This window comes from Psammomys obesus, unplaced genomic scaffold, assembly GCF_907164565.1.
Source record: "Psammomys obesus unplaced genomic scaffold, mPsaObe1.curated_primary_1811, whole genome shotgun sequence".
NCBI classification, from domain to species: domain Eukaryota; kingdom Metazoa; phylum Chordata; class Mammalia; order Rodentia; family Muridae; genus Psammomys; species Psammomys obesus.
In genome coordinates, this window is record NW_026596134.1 from 6,008,769 (window position 1) to 6,029,004 (window position 20,236).

Here is a 20,236-nt window from a genome sequence, read left to right on the forward strand (position 1 = left end):
GCAACCTTCCAAAACAGCGTCTCTAGACATATGAGCTCATGTGTATGTGGCGGGGGGGGGGGGGTGCATTCACATTCAAACCACACCAGAAAACAGTCTCAAAGTGTCTCAGGGTGATTCACCAAGTCACCAGGAAGAAGAAACCTTTGTCCACTTTCATCATTTTTTAAAATATGCTTTACTGGAAAAAAAAATCTTTATAAATAAAGAACATCATGTAACTAAATTAACCAGACTGTAAGTCTACACAACTTAAGTGATGAACTTATGTGCAGCCAGATTGGCATTCGGAACAGAAGCTGTAAGGCTTCACATCAGGTTTTACACTTTCAGTACGGAATACATTTGACGCACTTACTTACCACCCACACTTTTAATAACCTGAAAAACTGTTTGTTCTGTCCTAATACAGCATTTCTGAGCCCATCTTAACTAATACCCTCATCACTCATGTTCATCTCCTCCCAGGCGCTTTTCCTCGAGTTCCATTCTCATTATCCTCACCAAATCCTCCTAGATACACCCAGACATTTTCACCTTCTCACGCCATCTTTCCAATCAAAACACACAAATCCAGATCACTGGTGCTACGAATGTGTCTGGGCTCCCACCAACCAATGGCTGCCTAGCCTGCTGCAAATAGACTGTTATCAGGAACCTAAGGGCAAAGGTGAACCTAAGTGGTCACCCAGCATTGAGGTGACCATCCACCCCTGACCACCCTCTGTCCTTCCTGGACACATGAAACAAAACCATGATATGCTATCCTTCCCTTTTTGTTCATATGGGACACTAGGTCCTACAAAGTCTGCCCTAGTGTGGTTTCTGAAGACTTCCCTTTTCACACTCTTTCTACGGAGACCATCTTAGAAAAATAACCCTGCCCATCACACAACTTAAGTCCCTTTTTTGCCTTCTGTAGAATTTAACTCTCTGACAGGTCCTTTAAGACACCTTGTAGTCAAGCCTCATTCTAACGAGAAACCTCAGACTCGGAAGTCAGATCCCCAGTGCCCAGCCAAGACTCCTGAAAAAAATCAATGAGCCCCCCCCCCCCAAGCCTTGCTATTGTTGTCTGCCAGAAACAATGAATAATGATGTTTTTGTTGGGCTTCTGTGGAATGAATGCTTTATAGACACATACCTGATGACATTGTCCCAAACGGGTTAGATATATCAATAACCAGTAAGGAATTAGTAGTCATTGCCCACTTATATGTCAGCAACTGTGCCACGCCGTTCAGACCCAAGACATTTCTAATTTTGACAATCTATGACTTTGTCTTAGATATAAAAAGATTACAGGTCTCATCTGCTAGAACCTGATCATGCAAGGAAGGAATGAGATCCAAGCCTGGGTCCAGCGGTGATGATTTAGTGACTTTTCAACTTTACCACAAAGTGTGGCTCAAGGAACAAATGATACTGCCTGATATTCGGAAACAGAGAGATGGCTTTAAAAGATGATAGACCATTTCTCCGGTGTTATGTACCACAACTATTATCATGTGCACCTTGAGGAGAGACATGACTTTCTAGATATAATGTGAGCAGATGGTAAAGGAACCTAGTAGAATGTTACATGACTACTAAAAATTGTGTGTGTTCATCTGCGCATGTGTGGCACAGGTTGGGTGAATGTGTGTACAGGCTGTGCATGTGCCTGTGTCATACATGAGAGAAACTTCCATCTTGTGACATCACCATAACAACCATCATCATCACCATCACAGCAGCATTGTCACCATCATCTCCATCACCATCATCATCATCACCATCACCATCATCATCCCCATCATCTTACCTTCAACATTGTTACAAGTAATGAAAACCAGAAAGCCAAACTGCATTGTTTTAAGGTGCTCACCTACAATAAAAAGCACAAACATATAGTGAGACCAGAGGAGGATGTGTTTATATTTTAACAACAGGTCTCTCTGGCTTGCTTAATTATGAAGGCTTTGTTTGTTTTCTTTTTATCCATGCATTTTTCAAATTTTAACAATAAATATGCACCACCCTTATGAGAAAATATCACACTCGTCTGTAGTTTTAGACAAGGACTCGTGTGTTTTAACCTCAGTGACATTTTTCAAAAGAGTCTTCTTTGGCCATTAAATTCATTTAAAAACCGTGATCCATTTTTGATCATCTGAAATACAGTGACAGACACTCAAATCAATCCCTCCATCCAAGGTTTGCAGACAGCATAAATTATTTTAGAAGTCATGTCAGGTAGAGTTTATTCCAAGGTTTGCTTGCAAATTTTAATCAGAAAACACAGAAGGTATATGCAGCTGAGATTGAAATATCCCTTCACCTTGTCCTCGGGACCAGGTTGACATACTGTTAGCCAACTGATAGGACCCGCAGAAGTTACAGCTTGTATGATAGAGACAGCCTGGGCAGGAACTGAAGGAAACACATAAAGAAACATTTATTTTAAAAAAGTAAATCAACCATAAAGATCCTCCCAGCAGACCTGAGAGATGGAAGCCTCTCTCTCATTTTCTCCTTGGCAAAATTTAATCTATCGCTGGGGTTTTTCAAGCGTCATATTCAAAGAGATGCAAATTCGTCAGAGCTGAGACCCCAGCTGACTTTTAGCACCTTGTGAAAGTCAAAGGGGCTTCAATGCTGGAGCCAGTCAGTCACCTCCTTCCATCCCGGCTAATTCAAATACATACGTGTGCAAATGTGCGTGCGTATGCATATGTATCCATATATATTAAAAAAAGAAATACTAAACTGGAGCATTTTGTCTCCCCTTTGTGTGGATATGTTTGCAGCAAGTGAGGAGCTTAAATGGGAAATGCCACGCCAGGAAACCAAATGCAAGTGAGAAAGCCTCCATCTACAACTAAATCGCTATGGAGGCTCTGTGCTTTGTGTTGATATTTTTAAGTAGCAATCATTTAATTTCTTGGATTCTTCTTTGATGAACTGATTTAGGGACAGCAGTTAACTCTCAAGTGACCCCTACCCTCGGCATAGTTCATTGCACACAATTCACTCAAGGATTACGTGTAATGTATTTACAATGAAATACATAAGAAGTTTTAATTAATATTTTTGTACACAGCGATGGTTCTGGAGAGAGTCCTGCCTTGTGTGGGGCTGTGTTAAAGTGGGTTTTTCCTCTGTCTTGGCACAAATGAAGGGATCAATCTATTAATGGAAATTCTATCACTCGGAGTCATAGAAGAAAAATGATGCTAAGTTTCATACTGCATAACAAAAACCCCACATTAAAAATAAAGAATTCAAGGCTGCTACCGTGTGCAAAATTTGAAAATCACATTACATCCAATTCAATAAATATTCATTGGCTTCCTACTAAGTATTGGGCCCATGGATGCAAATGGGCTCGGAGTCCGTGTCTACCAGGAAGGAGAACACAGGATTACCTGGAGCACTCCATCATCTGGAGTCTTCCATGGGCTTAGTGATGCTGCTTAACAAACACTCTCTGTCACACACAAGAGTCGGGGAACAATTGCTCCTCTCAGGTGACTCTGCTGACCCTCCTTGGCCTCGCTTCTATGCTTGAAGCGTGGAGGGCTAGCCTGGGCATAATCTCAGGCAGTGGTGGAGACACACAGGGAGAAGCCCAATTCATTCATGTCAGTGCTTGGCAAACACCCCGCCTGTGTCACGTTTTCTACCTTGGCCTTGGTTAAAGTTGATATCCATGGGTACAAATAATGGATGGGGTGAGAAAGGGGATAAAAGCAAGGCAGAGCTGCGTGGCAAAGGCTCCGGACATGGACAGAGGGGAAGAGTTGGAGATGGTTTTGCAATCAGCCTCACAGAGACAGACAAGGCATGTGACAAATGTTGTAAATTGGTGTATATGAAGAGGAACCAAAGACCAGTAGGGTTTCAAGGACAGAGCAGGGCACACTAGGAGGCACAGGAACTGTATGTCAGTGCTGAGTGTGGAGGATAATTAGAACCTCATCAGACAAATGGGCCTAGACAGAAATTATAGGACATGGCTATAGGCACACGGGCATGAAATAAAGCCCACCAGTATTATGGGAACACCTCACGTCAGATGAACACATTAATCCTGCAGACCTCGGACTTGGTGTCTAGATCATGAGTGAGATGCATTGATGAAACCTGCTTCAATGATGTGTGTGTGTGCGCACACGTGTGTGTAAGCACGGGCACAGGCCAGTACTATAGGAAGGACATCACCCCTCAGGCAGGCCTGTTGCAAAGAAGCTTACATAGCTGATCTGGGAGAAATGCTGTTGAGGGGGAGATGCGAGCTCAACCTTCCTTCACACCATTCAGACATCATCTTGAATGAGCAGCATTTCTTAAGTATGGGGGGGGGGAGGACAGAGAGAGAGAGAGAGGTGACTGTTTCTTTAAGAGAGCGGTTTGGGTCATGCTTTGGGCTCCAGAGTAGGAGACAGTGGCATGAGACTGATTAGGTGTGTACATGTTGACTGAGAAAGCTGTAGCAAGGCGAATGGAAGTGTTTGACAAGATGAAAGACTAGTCAACGTGTTAGACAGCTGCCTGAGCGGAGAGATCCATAACAGTGCAGCAAAACACACTCTCCAGTAAATGATACCTTCGCAGCAAAAGCTCCTACCAGTGAGGTCACACAATCCTTGAGTGATATGACAGGCTTTGCCAAAGACTGAAAGCAGGGTTTCACGTGCATGCTTCATAGTGTTTTGGTGGCAGTCCACAGAGGTAAGGATCTCCTGGGGGACTTCATCAAAAAAAAAAAAAAAAAAAAAAAAGAGGCTGAACAGTGATCCAGAAAAGCCAGCGGTGGCATAGAAATGGGATATTGGGATGACAGGAAGGAACACTGACCAGGACTAACCCTCTACACAGCCTTGGACTGAGGCTTCACATCCGTGGACCTCGCTCTTTGCTCAGTTGTAGAAGGGTGAGTCACAAGTGCTACAAAGGAAAGAGATTTCACGGCATGAGATGGCAGATAACCTGACAGGATTTCTGGGGTGCTTCAGTTGTCTTCTCTGTTGGAAGTCAGAAGACCAATGGGCATCTCACTGAGCTGACACCAAAATGATCACAGGACTATGCTGCTCCTAGAAGCTTGAAGAGAGAGACCACTATCTTGTCTTTGCCAGCATCAAGAGATGATCTCTCTTCTTTGGCTTATAGTTCCTTCTCCAGTGTTCAAAGCCAGAGCCATCTTCATGCCTATGATTTGTCCCTCCTCTAATCCCAGAGCTCTCTATGTCTAAGAAGCCTTACAACTGCACTGAACCCACACAGCTAATCTATAACAATCTCCTGTTAAGATCCTTAACTTGACCGTGTTGTGAAATACTTCTGCTGCTTGACATGGCAAACCCACAGGTTGTAGGAGTGAGGCAGCTTTGGTGGAATATTAAGTGTCATAATGATGGTCCACTTGGTCTGCCTCCTAGAGTGTGTTCAGTCTTCCTAGAACCAGGTGGCATTGGCAGAGATCACCCAGATAGATCCTGAATAGATCAGATCACAAAGGGTTGAGGAGTGTGTAGGCTCCGCTACCCATTAGGATGTACTGCCCTGCCCATCAGCTGCTCCCCTTTCGACTGCAGTTCCATGGAGACAACTTCCATCTCCATCCTGAATCCTAGTCTTGACTCCACCTCATGCCACCTTCCCTTCAGTCCACCACTAAAGGGCTCCCTGGAAAACTCACTGCAAGTAGATCATTGATCGACTAAGACTATCCTCCACTGTCCAAGAGATATGTACTAAAACCCCAACTGGCTCCCATGGCCACAGGCCTGCCACATCCTGGCCCTCACCTGTGACTCCAACTTTACTCAATATTCTTTTTCTCATTTACTCTTTTCCACACTCCGCTTGTCTTTCTCTTGAACACAATCCACTTCTTTTTGCTCCAAACCTTTGCACCCACTGATCTCTCTGCTTGCTCTTCTTCATTACATCCCCATATTGTCATCCCTCATTCCATCTTAGCAAAATTGTCATTTCTGATGACCTCAGTGTCTGGTGTCTTCCTCAGTCTCTCTCTACCTTATTTTACAACATGGACGGGCTAGGCAGCAAGCCTCAGGCATCCTCCTGTCTCTGCCTCTGCGGTGCTGGGATGGCAGCACTCATTGCCACTGCCATTGCCTCCATTTCAGCATGGGTGGTAGGGGTTGAGCTCGGGTCCTCAGGCTTGCACAGCAAATGCTTTAGTAACTGAGCCACATCCCATCCCTCTCCTTTCTCTTCTTTCACATGCAAAAGGGCTCATGATGCAGGGGCAAAATTTTCCATACTTCAAATAATGTTCAAGGCTGGCCTTTCTGGCATCTAATTTGCAAGGGAAGAGGGTGGCAATGGGTACCAATACATGAAGTGATGCTGGAAGGTATTTCAGTGTTGTTTTAAAGAACAACAAATAACTAGGTAGTGTGTGGAAACACAATTAAAAAAATGATACAGGCTTGGGAACAGTGTCTCTTTTCTTAATCCTGGTATTTTATTTCATGACTTTAGTTTACTCTGTGCTTACTTTTTCATTTTCAGACACACCTGTGAATTCACGCCTGCACTGGACCCTGTTCCCTCTGCTCTACTAACAATGGCTCCCCTGTCCACCTAGAAACCCTAAAGGTGGCAAGATAGCCACCCTGATTTAAGGCACAGCAATGTAAATCTGTATGCAGAGGGACAGTTTTGGTCAATGCTACTGCTCAGAATCACTTAGAACTGTTTAAAACACCCATCCCCTTCCGAGGAGACAGTGTGTGTCCCAGAGTCCATACAGTGACAAATTCCATCAGGTGCTGCAGCAAAGCCAACTACTTACAAGTCACGTGGACACAGGATGCTTCATTGTTCTCCCATGTGACTGTCTTCGAGCCATCTACACTCTCTGACCTTCATAAATGAACACCCTTCACCTAGCAGGGGCAGTACAGGAACTCAGACTTGCCACGTCTCTGGCACACAGTGGACATACAGCAGATACGCTAAATTGCCATTTAAAATGCCGTGATCTGCGCCCGATGGATGTATAAAAGGGAGATTTGTTTCCCTGGGATTGGACTCTGCCAAAATAGCAAAGCGCATAACAATCTGAGGAATGCACAATATTCATGCTCTTGTGCTGTTTGGTCCTGAATTTTTTATCTCCCAAGAATAATGACCCCAGCCCAGGGCATTTCCAGAGGATTAATGACCAGCAGGATTTAATGACCCCAGCTTCAGCCTAGAGCCATCCCCCATTCCCTGGGTCCTCATTAATCCCAGGTAGGCCAGCCGCCCTTTTTCTTACTCTACAATCATGCCCAAGTTCAGCTGTGCTGCAAGGAGACGGACCGCTGGGACCCTCCGCCTCTGCTTCAGTCCCCTGCCTGCTCCAAGCTCCAGCCACTGGCTCATTTATTTACAGGGGCATCCAGACAGTAATTAAAATATGCTAAGGAGGTCCCCTGGTCCACTGTGGCTGGATCCAACGAGGAGCAGTCTTCGGTGTGTGAGACCCTCCTCCCGCCCCTCCCCTTGTGAACGCACACATATTAACTTTTAGGGCTGCAGCTTGCATTGCTCAACATGTTATGTGGGAGAATTTCATGAGATTTTAATGAGTTTGTACCACTGTGAGGAAAAGCTCACAAAGGATCCATGCAAATTGCTTTGTCTAGGGCAGCCATCCCGGCATAGCGATGCACCTCACTGTCTGGCTTCTGGAAGGACGGTAGATATGCTGATGTATGCACACGGGCCCCTGAGCAGTTTTGCCTGCAGGAGAGCAAGGTGAAGTCGATGCTGCCAACAGGTTTCCATGTATGCAGGATGAATTCCCAAGGGGAATTCCCCCCCCCCAGGAATTCCCACAAGGACATCTTCTGGCCAGGATGGCAAACCTCTTGTGTCACCAGAATCCAGGTGCCTCCTGCTCGCTACTCACTCTTCTCATCTGTCCAATGGGCTCAAGGTGGCAATCCTACTGCCTCTGACATGACTTCTGCTGGGGGAGGGGGAACATCAAATCCAATAAATGAGCTGATGGGTGAGTCTCATGTCACCACTCACTGGCACAATCATCAAATCAGAGAAGACTATGAAGGGATGTTTATGAAATGACCAACAGGGGTCAGGTGCACTTACTCCAGCAGGCTCCAAGATTCCTCTTCTTCTCACCATTTCTCACCATAAAATTACATGTTATTTGCTGTGAGTGTGTGTATGTGTGTGTGCCCATGAGTGCGCATCCTGCAGAACATGTGTGAGTGGAAGTTAGGACAACTCCTTTCCTACCTTGTGGGTCCGGGGATTGAACTCAAGTTATCAGCCTTAGCGGTGGACCCCTTTACCTGCCCAACCATCTTGCTGGCCTTCCTTGTGTTTGTAGCTGGAGCCCAGGTCGTTATGTCACAAGCAAGAGGAGAAGGCCGTGCCTTCTCCTCCTCCACACTGCAGGGATGAGAAACCTGGTGAGGGCCTGCAGAGCCAGCGGAAAGCCACAGGTCCCAAAGACAAGCCATGTCAGCAGTCCCATCTGTGCACAATAATGGAGAACCCAGGGCAGCTGAGTGCAGAGGAACCCACATGGAAACACCGAGACATCCCACCCAGGGACAGGTGAGCCTGCCAGGATGTGGGAATTCCAGCGCGCTGATTCAGCACAATAGCCTGAACTGCAAAAGGATCCTCACAAGTCTATGTCTAAGTGTGTGCACCTCCGTGCATGTCTGTACATACTTGCACATGCATGTGGTATCCACATGTAGAGATAAGTTAGCTTCTAGATACACATTGATATCATACAATAACTTTTGTTCGACACTTAAAACCTAATTCAAAACCTGCATATGAAAAATAGTTCACTTCTTGCTTGAGCTACGTCTGCTAAATCAGCACATTTTCTTTTACATAAAATAGTGTTCTTGTGTTATAAACAGCATATAGTCACTGTTTTTTTTTTTTTTTTTTTTTTTAAAAAGTGTTCCTTGTGTGAGGGACAATGTCCAGATGCTGAAAAAAACTTAATTTGAATTCTAGAACCCACATAACAAGGCCAGGCATGGTCACATGACCTTGTAAACACCCAGAGCTTGAAAAAGCAGAGGCAGGAGGATTGCTGAGGTTGCTGCCAGCCTACTTAAACAACAATGAGCTCAGGCTCAGTGACATTCCTGTCTTGTGTGGTGACACATGCCTTTAATTCTAGAACTTGGGAGGTAAAGGCAGGTAGACCTACTTGAGCTCAAGGCCAGCCTTATCTACAAAGGGAGACCAGGCCAGCCATGGTTACTTATTGAGACCCTCTCTCTCTTTCTCATAAATAAAAAAAAAATCTGATAAACCTTATCTCAAGAGAAATTGTGGAATCATGGAGTAGGATACATGCATACAGATATGTGCACCCACACATACCTTCACCATACAAACACACACACACACACATAGAGAGAGGGAGAGAGAGAATATGTGTGTTTCATTGTTTCACCAAAGGTTAAAGAAGAGAGCAAAGCTTAGCCAATGCCTCTCATCTTTCCCCATCAGCCTCCAGGCCACTCTCCCCCATGTCTTTGGAGAGAAGTGTAACTTCAGTGTAGTCCTTCCCTCCCCACCACACCCTGTGCTAATGCCTGAGCTGACTGCACAGGAAAAAATACTTCTTGCTCCTCTCTGGATCTCCAGGGACAGATCAGGGCCAAGTGTCCTGTGTATGGGGTGATGATGAAAGACTGTATAAGCACAAAAGAGAAGCCAAGGAATGCCTAGTGCATGTTATCTTGGTGATTGTCAGAGGTCGACCTCTGGATTAGTTGTTATTAATAACCATTGTGTAGCTTCGGGGTGGCCTTCTAGAATCAGGCCACCCTGATGAAGAGAAGAGGTGGCATATCAGTAATGCCATAAGAATCAATTCAAAGATGTCACAGGCCTCTTGATTCCATGAGAACCTTGCATGATAGTCTGTCTGGCTCCATCTGACCAGTGGATGGCAGACCTCCAGGTGCTTGTACCCATCCTTTCATAAGCTGACATTTATTTAATGGTCCATGGGCTAGCATTAAGAGACACTACTTAGAGAGCAGTTCTGTCAGAGCCCCTTACCCACCATTAGGATTTAAAAGAAGACTGCAGGAGCCTTTCTGCCTCCCCCACCATGTGAAGTCTCAGAAAGTACCATCTAGAAAGAGGTAAGAAGCATCAGCCACTAACCCAACCAGTGCCTTGGTTTGGGACTTGTCAGCCGCCATAACTGCTTGGACACAGTTACGTTATGTGTGGATTACCCATCAAAGGTGTTTGGTTCCAGTAATGCTAGACACATATATGAAAGCTAAGGATGGGCAGACCTTGTTCTGAGTGTCACAAAGCTGGAGAGTTGAGAGTCTGCCTCAACTATGAGGTGTCCTAAAGCCGACCTCCGGTCCCTTTTCCTGCAGTGTCTATTGTCACCAGTTTGCCTCTCTACCTCTCCTCATACTCCCTCCAAATTCCTAATCCCCAGACATACTCTGCAGCAAGTCTTGGCGATCTATTTACACAATTATTCCAAACCATTGTCTTAAAAAATTATTTAACTATCAGGAAAGAACATTCTTTTTTTAATTCAAACAACCAAATCACAGAAAGAGGATCAATTCCTGCAAGGTCAGACCCAAAAGAGGTCACTGTCTGTTCTACTTCCTTTCAGTACCTCTCTATCTGCCTCTTAACTTCTTGCTACGACCTTCTAGTTTTACCCATCCCAAAGGTCTCTGCTGCCACAAATTATATATATTGTTTAGCTGAGTCTTCTGTAAATTTAAGTCATTGTTTGAAATACGCACCATCTTCTGTTGCCTCTGCAGAAATTTTCGGTCGATTAAGCAACAATAATGTGGATTATTCTATGAGTACCTTGGGATAGTTGCCCAGAACACTGTCTATAAATCCAATTGTATCGTAGTCAATTAAACCCTATTGTTTCTAAAAAGTCACCTGTCTGACTTGGGGGAAAGTGGGGACGAATGTAAAAGACACAAAAAATGTGTTGAAGCTGAAATCCAATCCGGTGCCTGATGCTCTCAGCTTGCGAGGAGAGGTTTCGGGAGCTCGGAAGCTGGGTCAGAAGCTTGCCAGATCATTCAGAGTGCCAAGGGTTGCTGATGGGGCATCTAAAGTTTAACCACCCTGAAAGCAAGCATGAGGGACCCGAAGAGCATCTCTTTGTCACATTTGACACAAATGAAAGCAGCTTGTCACCCCAACTTCAGGAGAGGCTGCCGGAAGCTGAAATGTTTGAGCCCGTGGGGAGAACCTTCTTCTTCATCTTCTTCAGGTTTCTCTTTACTTCTTCTTTTTTCATTTTTTGGTGTTATTACAGAAGAAAATTATAACCATAAAAATGTCCAATTTAGAAAAAAAAGGTGCCACTTTAGCATCATTTGCATAAAAGCTGTTACACACAAATTGTTATAAAGACAAATGTGCAGTACCCTTGTTCAAATTGCTTATATCTCTGCTGCTTCGTCTCCAGCGACATAAAGCCCTCTTCAAAGTGAAATTCATTCTCAGGTAAATAAGCTGAAAGCGTGTCTCATGTCTTGGAGAAGATGTGAGTGGGTGCTTGTGTTTCTTAGCTTTCATCAACCTGGGCCGGCGCCTCCCCTCCATCCCAATGCCCCTGAGGGGTTCGGATCCTCTGAGGGTGAAAGCTCTAGCTGGAGCCACTGACATTCCAAAGCTACTGTGGGAAGAGAAATAGTTACAAGAGTGCAGGGAGACTCCTTTCCTGGGATAGACTCCAAGCTCTGTGTGTGTGTGTGTGTGTGTGTGGGTGTGTGTCTGTCTCATCTGTCTGTCTCTCCGTGTGTCTCTCTCTATGTGTCTGCTTTTCTTTTCTCTTTCTCTGTCTATCTCTGTCTCTATATTTGTCTGTGCGTGTGTGCACAGACATGCGCATGCACACCTATGTGCATATGGAGGCCAGAAAACAACCTCGATTGTCTTCGTTCAGATTCCGTTCCCTTGAGTTTTCTGTTGTTTGCTGATTGGTTGGTTAACGGGTTGGGAGTTTAGCTGGACGTGGTTGGTTAGTTTTCTTTTCTTTTTGGAAGTAGGGTTCCTCACTGGTTTGGATATCACTAGCTAAGGATGTATCCTAGCGAGTGTTTGTCCATTTGACACAAACCGAAACAGATCTGGGAAGGGGGAAATCCTAAGTGAGAAAATGCCTCCATAAAATTGTGCAGTAGGCAAGTCAGTCTGGCATTTTCGTGATTAATGATGATGGTGGAGGGCCCAGCTCACTGTGTGTGGTGACACAACCAGCCATGTAGTTCTGGGTTTCATAAAAAGTAAAACTGAGTGAGCCCTGAGGACCCATCCAGTAAGCAGCATTCCTCCATGGTCTTCGCTCCGGTTCCTACCCCAGCTTCTCCTAGTCATGGAGTATGACCTGAGAGTTGTATGCTGAATAAACCCTTTCCTCTCCATGGTATTTCATCACAGCAGCAGAAACCCTAACTAAAACAGTAGGCTAAGCTGCTTAGCTAGTGACTTTGGGGATCTACCTGCCCCTGCTTTCTCAACACTGGGGTTACATGTGCAAACCTCCATGTGTAAGGCTTTTGTTTTTATGTGGATTCTGGCATCAAACTCGGGTTTTCGTGCTTGCAAATCAACTGCTCTACCTACTAAGCTGTCTTCCCAGTCCAAACTCCTCCTACCTGAGATGACCTTCTGTCTTATTCTGGAGAGTTATGGAGTTACTCACCCTTGGTCATGGCCTGCTTACTCTTCTGCTATCAATATCACTTTCCTAATTAAGTGTTGGGTGTTAATTGACATTAATTACCTTACTCACTACTCTGACACATTCCCCAACTACTTATTCAGAGTGGTTAAGAACATGGTATTGGTGTGCCCTGGGCCAGGGACAGAGAGAATGAGAAATATAATATATATGTGTAGTGGTCAACCCCCACAGCTGGCTTCTAAGGCTGGGCCAGCCCACTGCACAGTACGAATGTAGTGTTAGTGTCTTTCCAGATGTCCATTAAACACTGGATCACGGTAGAGCAGCCCTTGGAAAGTTTCATCGAATAAATGGGCCACCGTGTTGAATTCATACGATGTGAGTCATTTTCATGTGTCTTCCTTCAGTAAAACATTTATGTTACAATAATTTTACCAGTTTGGTATTTATAGATGTGAGTTCGAGCGTGCATGTGGGTGAATACGTGTGCATATGTGTGCATGCACATATGTGTTCCTGGAAGGCAGTTTCACATATATTTGGACTGTTGAGTGCATGTGTATGGAAGCCAGAGGTCAGCCTCAGGGGTTGCTTCTCAGTCCACCCACACTGGTGTTGAGCAAAGTCTCCCAGTGAGTGTGGGCGCTCTGACCGGTCTGAGCTGCCTGGCTGGTGAGCACCAGTGATCTTTCTGTCTCTGCTCAGGAATCACGAGTGAACCCCACCATGTCTAGTTTTTCACAGGGTACGGGGGACCAAGTTCAGGTCCTCATGCTACCAGCAAGTGCTTAACCTATGATGCCATCCATCCAGCCTTTGTGTTTACCAAAGAGGCCTAGGACATTGCAAAAACAGTTATTTGTTGTGGTTTGTGGTTCTCATGTGTGTGTGTGTGTGTGTGTGTGTGTGTGTGTGTGTGTGTGTTGCAGAGTTGATATTTCTTTTAAAAATAAGAATGTGTGGAGAAAGGATACTGCCAAGACATCCCTTCTTCATCCCATCCTGTGCCCTGTCCTTGGTGAGTTTTGAAAGCAGAGGAACTGTTTTCTCTTAAGAGAAGTGGTGTCTGTTACATATGGGAGGCTATGACTCTGCCTTACAAAGCCCATGAGCCTTAGAGGTACATATCAACACACACTGACTACAGATGAGGTCACTCATAAGGAGCATCTGTCCCATGGCAGAGGCTTGACAGAGAGAAATCTAGGCTTTCAGTCTCTCAAACATTCCAGGTTACATGGCAACACATCTCCTGTACTACAGTCACTTCCTGCTGGTCAACAAGCTGCCTGCATCCCTCATTTTATCTGTTCTGTGCTCCCATCCTGTGGGGCAGGCAGGTCTAGTGATTCTGGCTTTAGAACAAATACGGACAGCGTCTTATCAAAGGTGCAGCATTGAACTCAGTCAGAAAACTTTTTTCTGAATCTCATACTTAATATTTACATCCTCTGGGGTTGCTTGGTTCTCCTGACGACTCCACCTCCTCCTCTGAGAAGTCCCTCCAGTCTAAAAGCAAAAAGAAAAGCATCTGGCTGTGTCCTGAAAGTTAAGCATACAGAGAAAGCAGAAGATACCATATGTTTTGAGAAATAAGCAGCTGAAGAAGTAGAAAATGAAACACAGGCCAAGTTTGAGGGTAACTAGATCACCAACTGCATAGTCAGAGCACATGGATGCCACAGCAAGGCAGGCAGGTGTGGGTGGTGGGTAACACTTGGGATTTCTGCCAGTGCACACTGGTGGAGACACTCAACTTTTCATAGAAAACCAGATAAAATAATTGCCAAATTTGGTCATTATTTCACTCTCTTCCCAAAGGATGTACCTGTGCTTCAGCTGAACGACAAAACAAAGTCTGAGCTGGAGTGGGTAGGTGTGAGGGACTCTAGAAGGTTGCTATGCTTTCGTTAAGAACAGGAAGTGGGGCTCTGGGTGGGGGCGGTAGCTCAGCAGTTAAGAGTACTCACTGCTATTCCATGGGACGTGAGCTTGGTTCCCAGAACCTATGTCAGGCTTGTTACAATGCTTGTAACTCCAACCTCAGATGGAGACCCAATACCCAGTCCTGGCTTTTCTTCTACCAGCACCTGCATTCCTGTACACACACACACACACACACACACACACACACACACACGCTCAAGGAAGCAGAAGCAGTCAGATCTCTGTGGGTTCGAGGCCAGCCTGGTCTACTAAGTGAGCCCAGGACAGCCAAGGCTACAAAGAGAAACCCTGTCTGGAAAAACCAAAAACCAAATAAAATAAAATATCAATAGGATGTGATTGTGGAATTGGGAAGAAGTTTCCAGAGATGCCGTGACCAGGTCTCTGGTCTCTGCAGAGACAGGAGGGAAGGGACAAGCAAGACAATAGAAAGAAAATTCTCATATCCACACAGAAAAATAATCAGTAGAGGTGAGTTCACTGGCCTCAGAGCCACTGCAAACATCACCTTAGTCCAGTACTTACACCCAAACCGCTGCCTTCTTCCAAATCAGCATATTGACACCGATCCCCTAACTTATATTTAATACATTTCCTTAGGAAGATGGCCAGGGGAAGCTACCTATTGTAGTTTGTGCATGGGTGAGAGGTTATGAAGGAAAAACAGTTTCCAGATCATGAAAATTTCTATTTTTAAGACAGGAGCAAACCTTTTTTTCCTTTTTTCTTGTCTGTAGAACAGGTAACTCTTCGTCATTTCAAACAGTGACAAAAAGGACTTCTGACTTAATTCACAAGAATAGCTACAACTCAGACTTTATCTTCTCAGAATGAAAAACCAAAGCCAGACTAAGTACTTGGAGGAGATTTCCTGCCTTTCTTCAACACAACAAAACAATCTCAAATCAAGTGTGACCTAAGAGGGACGTAGCAAGAGCCATCTGAGAAGATCTCTAATGCCTTTACAGAAGGAACAGCCAGGTCCTGGGGCTGGGGTGTCCCCCTCTATTAGACAAAGACTTAAAGACACATGGAGAGGACAATGTGATTATTCTAAAGGTCGTGGGTCTCGATGAGATAAGGATAAAGTGGTGGAGATCTAAGCACGGCTGGATTGGATTACAGGATGATTGTGTTTGGGCCAATTCATCAAGGCTTGTCAAGATTAGGCGGTCGCAGAACGGCCGCTGGTGACTCTGCAAGGGACTCTGAAAGCCGAGGCCATCCTACAGCCCTTCCTGACTGTTTCCGCCTGTCCCTTTAAGCCTCTGTATCTACAAGGATGTGGCACCTGAGAAGTCGCATGCAAGGAGATGCAATGGGTAGCAGAAACAACAAGTCCCTAGGGACACGTCCATGTAGTTGTAGGGCTCAAGAGGCGGCCAAGATGAGCCTCTCCCCACATGATTTTGGAATGCATTTCATGTTGGCCAGGGCCAACAGATGGCTGTCACCTAGATGACCGATCACGGTGGACCAGCAATTGCAGAAGGGCCTTCTCTCAACCTACACTCCTGACTCTTCTCTTCTGGGGCTCCCCCTTCATGGGGGAACCTGATGCTGTATCTAGGACCAAGGAGAACTCACATTTTCTGGGCTTACAGGAGGAAAAGAGGGTCTAAGCTTGGCATTCCAGACCATTTCTGGAAAATGTCCCAGTCGGTAGTCAACCTTCTATCTAGGAGGAAGATCATTGACGGGGTAGAGACAGTGGTTCCTAAGGGGTGCTGAGGAATCCCTCCACTGAGGAGAAAGTTCTAGGACAAGGGAAGGAGCACCCGATCCAACACCAGGATAAAACTGCCTGAGCTTTCTCTAGAAATCAGAGCACAGAGGAAGCCCAGCATGCAGATGCAGCTTGGCTTTAAGTCTAAAAGGGACAAGATGGCTCTAGGACTTGACAGGCCCTAAAGAGAACATCTAGAAGTGAAGTCTTCCTGCAGAAGAAAAGAAACACAGTGTTCAAAAGACTTCTCCTTGTATTTCTTTCCCCTCTGGCTGAGGGAGCTAGTGTCTTACTGGAATTCCGGGGGCAAAATGAGTTGAGGAAAGAGTTACAGCTTAACTGGACAGAATCTGGAGTAGTTGTGTACATCAGAGAGAGCTGCCTGGTGAGGGAAGGTGGAAGTGTGTTTACAGAAGCTTGGTCCATTGTTGGGGCCATCGATCATTCTATGGGTTTCCTGACCTGGGCATGAGAACTGGGTGGTTTTAGCATTTTCCCAGGATCTGTTTAGTGGTTTCTATGAACTCTTTCAGAGCAGCCTGGAGGATTTGGAGACCTGCTAAGTTCAGGTTATGGAATTCCAAGATGATATGTGCCTAACTCACTCTTCCTAAGCTCTGGGGCCCTGAAACTACAGAGTCATTTTCTGTGGGGAAAACCTGGAGTTGGCATCACCGTCCACTCACCCTTTGAACCTCCCTGTGGCTCGGTGCCTGGGACACACTGGCCACGGTGCTGGGAAACACCGATGACACATCGATTGCCCCAAGTGGCCCTGTGCTTGTAGACAACTTCAAACTCCAAGCAAGCCTGGAAGGTGGGACTAAACCTATCTTGTCAGCATTTAGAAAATTGTTTAAATCCTGACAGCTTTCAAATGGCACAACAGCAGCTAACACCAGACAGCCTAGCTCTGGAGCCTGTGTTCCAGCCAATAGAGTTCATCAGTCTCAAGAGCCGGCCTCTCAAAGAGCAGAGTTCATGACATGATTGACATCCCTCCCACTGAGGCACAGTGTGCTCTCATCCTTTCAGTCTGAGCCTGATTTAGGTCTCAAGTCCAGGGCTTCCCTCTCTCAGAACCTCAACAGACTCATCTGAGCTGAATTTTCCTTGCTCTCATTTCCTACTCCTACCTACCAGCCTCTCAAATGCAGCTGCAGTTTACTGTGGTCCTGACACTAGACTGACCAGAGAGGAATACACAACCCTATCTTTTCATCTATAGAGACAAATCTTTCCTTTAAACACATCAGATGAATCAGATGAATTCAACTTACATATGACCTACTATACTTGTGGGTTTGTATCTCCTCCCCCTCCAAAAAAAAAAAAAAAATCAGTCAACTTACTACAGACACATCTATTCAGCCACATGTATCACAGAGGTATTCATAATTGCTAAGGCACAGAATTAGCCTCAGTTGCAAGACATGGAATGCATAGGAGCTGTATCCAGCCATAAAGAAGAATAACATCTATGTAGAATAACATCTATGTTGTTTGTGAGAAAATGGATGGAACTGCTGAGCACCCTGTGAAATAGATCAGCTTCATGAACAAATATTTACTAGGGGGATTAGAAGTGATACAGTGGAAATATTTTTTTAAAGCAGTAACCGTGGGGTATTAACATTATAAAGCTTGTAGAAACAGACATCAGGCTTCTCTTGGAACAATTAACAGAGTCTAATGAAAAGTACACATTTACAAAAGGAGCATTCACAAGATATTCCTGGAGTTCCTGGCTGGGTTTTCTTTATGGCTCACAAGTCAAAAAATGTCAAGAGAGAGGTCCCATCTCATGACACCTGCCTAGTTACAGCCCACATCCAATCCATCTTCAGGTATAAGATTAAGAATTTGGAGTTTTAGTCTTGATTCAATAATCATTCGGGAAGTTTCAGATAGTGTGGAGAGAAGAGAAGAGCAGTTCAACGTTCATCTATGAAAAGATATTTACTGAGAAGCGACAGTATATAAGACACCAAGCCAGTGCTGGGAGCAGGGCGACATGACACAGACAAACACAAACCGAAGCCTAATAAAAGCTGTAGAGAAGACAGAAGAGGAGAGCCACCCTCCTGGAAGACCTGAGTGCTTTGATCAGGGGCTCAAGTCAAGAGGCAAATAGTCCTTAGTTGGGGACAAGCCAACACAGGCCAGGGGGACAGGGAAGTTGAGCAGCAGGGACAGAGCTGAATGATTCAATCCTGTGGGTACATGAGATGAGGAAAGGCCTGTCCACCTGGGGCTGGGGGCGGGGAGTCACAGGGAGAACATGCATGTCCATAAGGGGATGAGGCTCAGTTATAGACTTTTGCCCCTTTTAATAGTCTAAGAAAAGATGTGAATGCACAAAAGTTAAGTAGATAGTGAAAATCCCCACGTGTGACCACTGTCCCTGACTCCACCGTGTCCATGACTAACCGTATCTAACATCTCACTTCCCTGTGGTGCACTTGCAGCAACCACAGAACCTAGAAGGAATTGCTGTTTCTAACTGAAGTCCATGGTTTCACTGAGGTCCACTCTTTATTTCCATGGGGTTTGACAAATGTGTGATTGTTGTGTATCCACCGTTAAAATAGTCTGTGCAGGCCCCGGAGACTTGACTCAGTGGTTAAGAGCACTTGTTGTCCTAACGAAGGACCTGGATTCAGTTCCTGCACTCACATGGAGGCTTACCACCTCCATGGGCATTGGGCACACACAGATGTACACACAGGCAAAACACTCATGTTCATATACTAGTGAAAATTCTTAAAAATAAAAAAAAGTGTTTTCTATGCACTAGACACCCTGCCTTGGAGTCCTCTGGGTACTGCCTGGTCACTCCTCTGCCCTCTGCCTTGGAGCCCTTGAATTCACCTATCTTTTACCTGGGGGGATTGTACTTTTTGTTTTTTTCAGAATGATGTATGACAGAAATGATTTGCTCTGTCTAGCATCTCAGGCTAGCTTATTTAACTCAGTAACCTGCATTTACGTTTCTCCTGTGTCCTTCCGGGGCTCGGTTGCTTATTTCTTTTGCTTGCTCAGTAATTTCCCTGGTCTAAACCTTCCACCATTTGTTCATTCATTCTTCACTACCCATGAACTGAAGGACATGCTGGCTGTTCCCCGTTCGGGGAGGTGATAACTGTGGTGATATCTCTCCCACACATTCCTGTGCAGGTGTTTGCATCAACATAAAGGTCTTTGAGTTGTTGTTGTTCTTGTTCTTTTTCTTGTTTTTGTTTTTTGAGAACAGTGAGAACAGTGGTTTCAGGATTACACGGTAAATCTATACAGGCTTTAAAGAAACTGCCAAAGCGCCTTACGAAGGGCGGATGGGTCTAGTCTGAGGCTCCAGGACTCATTTGGTTGATGGTGGAGGAAAAGGCTGGTGAGGAGGGCCTGGAGCTCTGTGGACTGATGGGAAGAGTTTGCACCTACCAAAACAGGGTGTGTCAGGTGGGAACTAGCCCCCTGTGTGAGTGCAGAGTGTCTGGTGTCTGCCCTATGCATGAGCCACCTGGGAGTGACAATATTTGCAGATATGTTTTACGTTTTAAAAGGAGCTTGGATGTTTAGGGAGATGACTCAGTCATACAAGCACGAGGACCTGATTTTGAGCCCCATGGCCCACAGGAATGATAGTGTGAGTTTGAAATCCCAGCACCGGGGAAGGAAGGACAGGCTTGCATTGGAGTTAACTAGTTAGCCAGTCTAGAATACTCAGTGATTTCTAGGCTAGTGGGAGACTCTGTACACACACGCACGCACGCACACAGCAGGCAGCCTGTGAGGAATGACACCTGACGTTGTCCCCTGACCCACAACCCTCATGCACCATCCACCTTCTACACATAGAAACACTT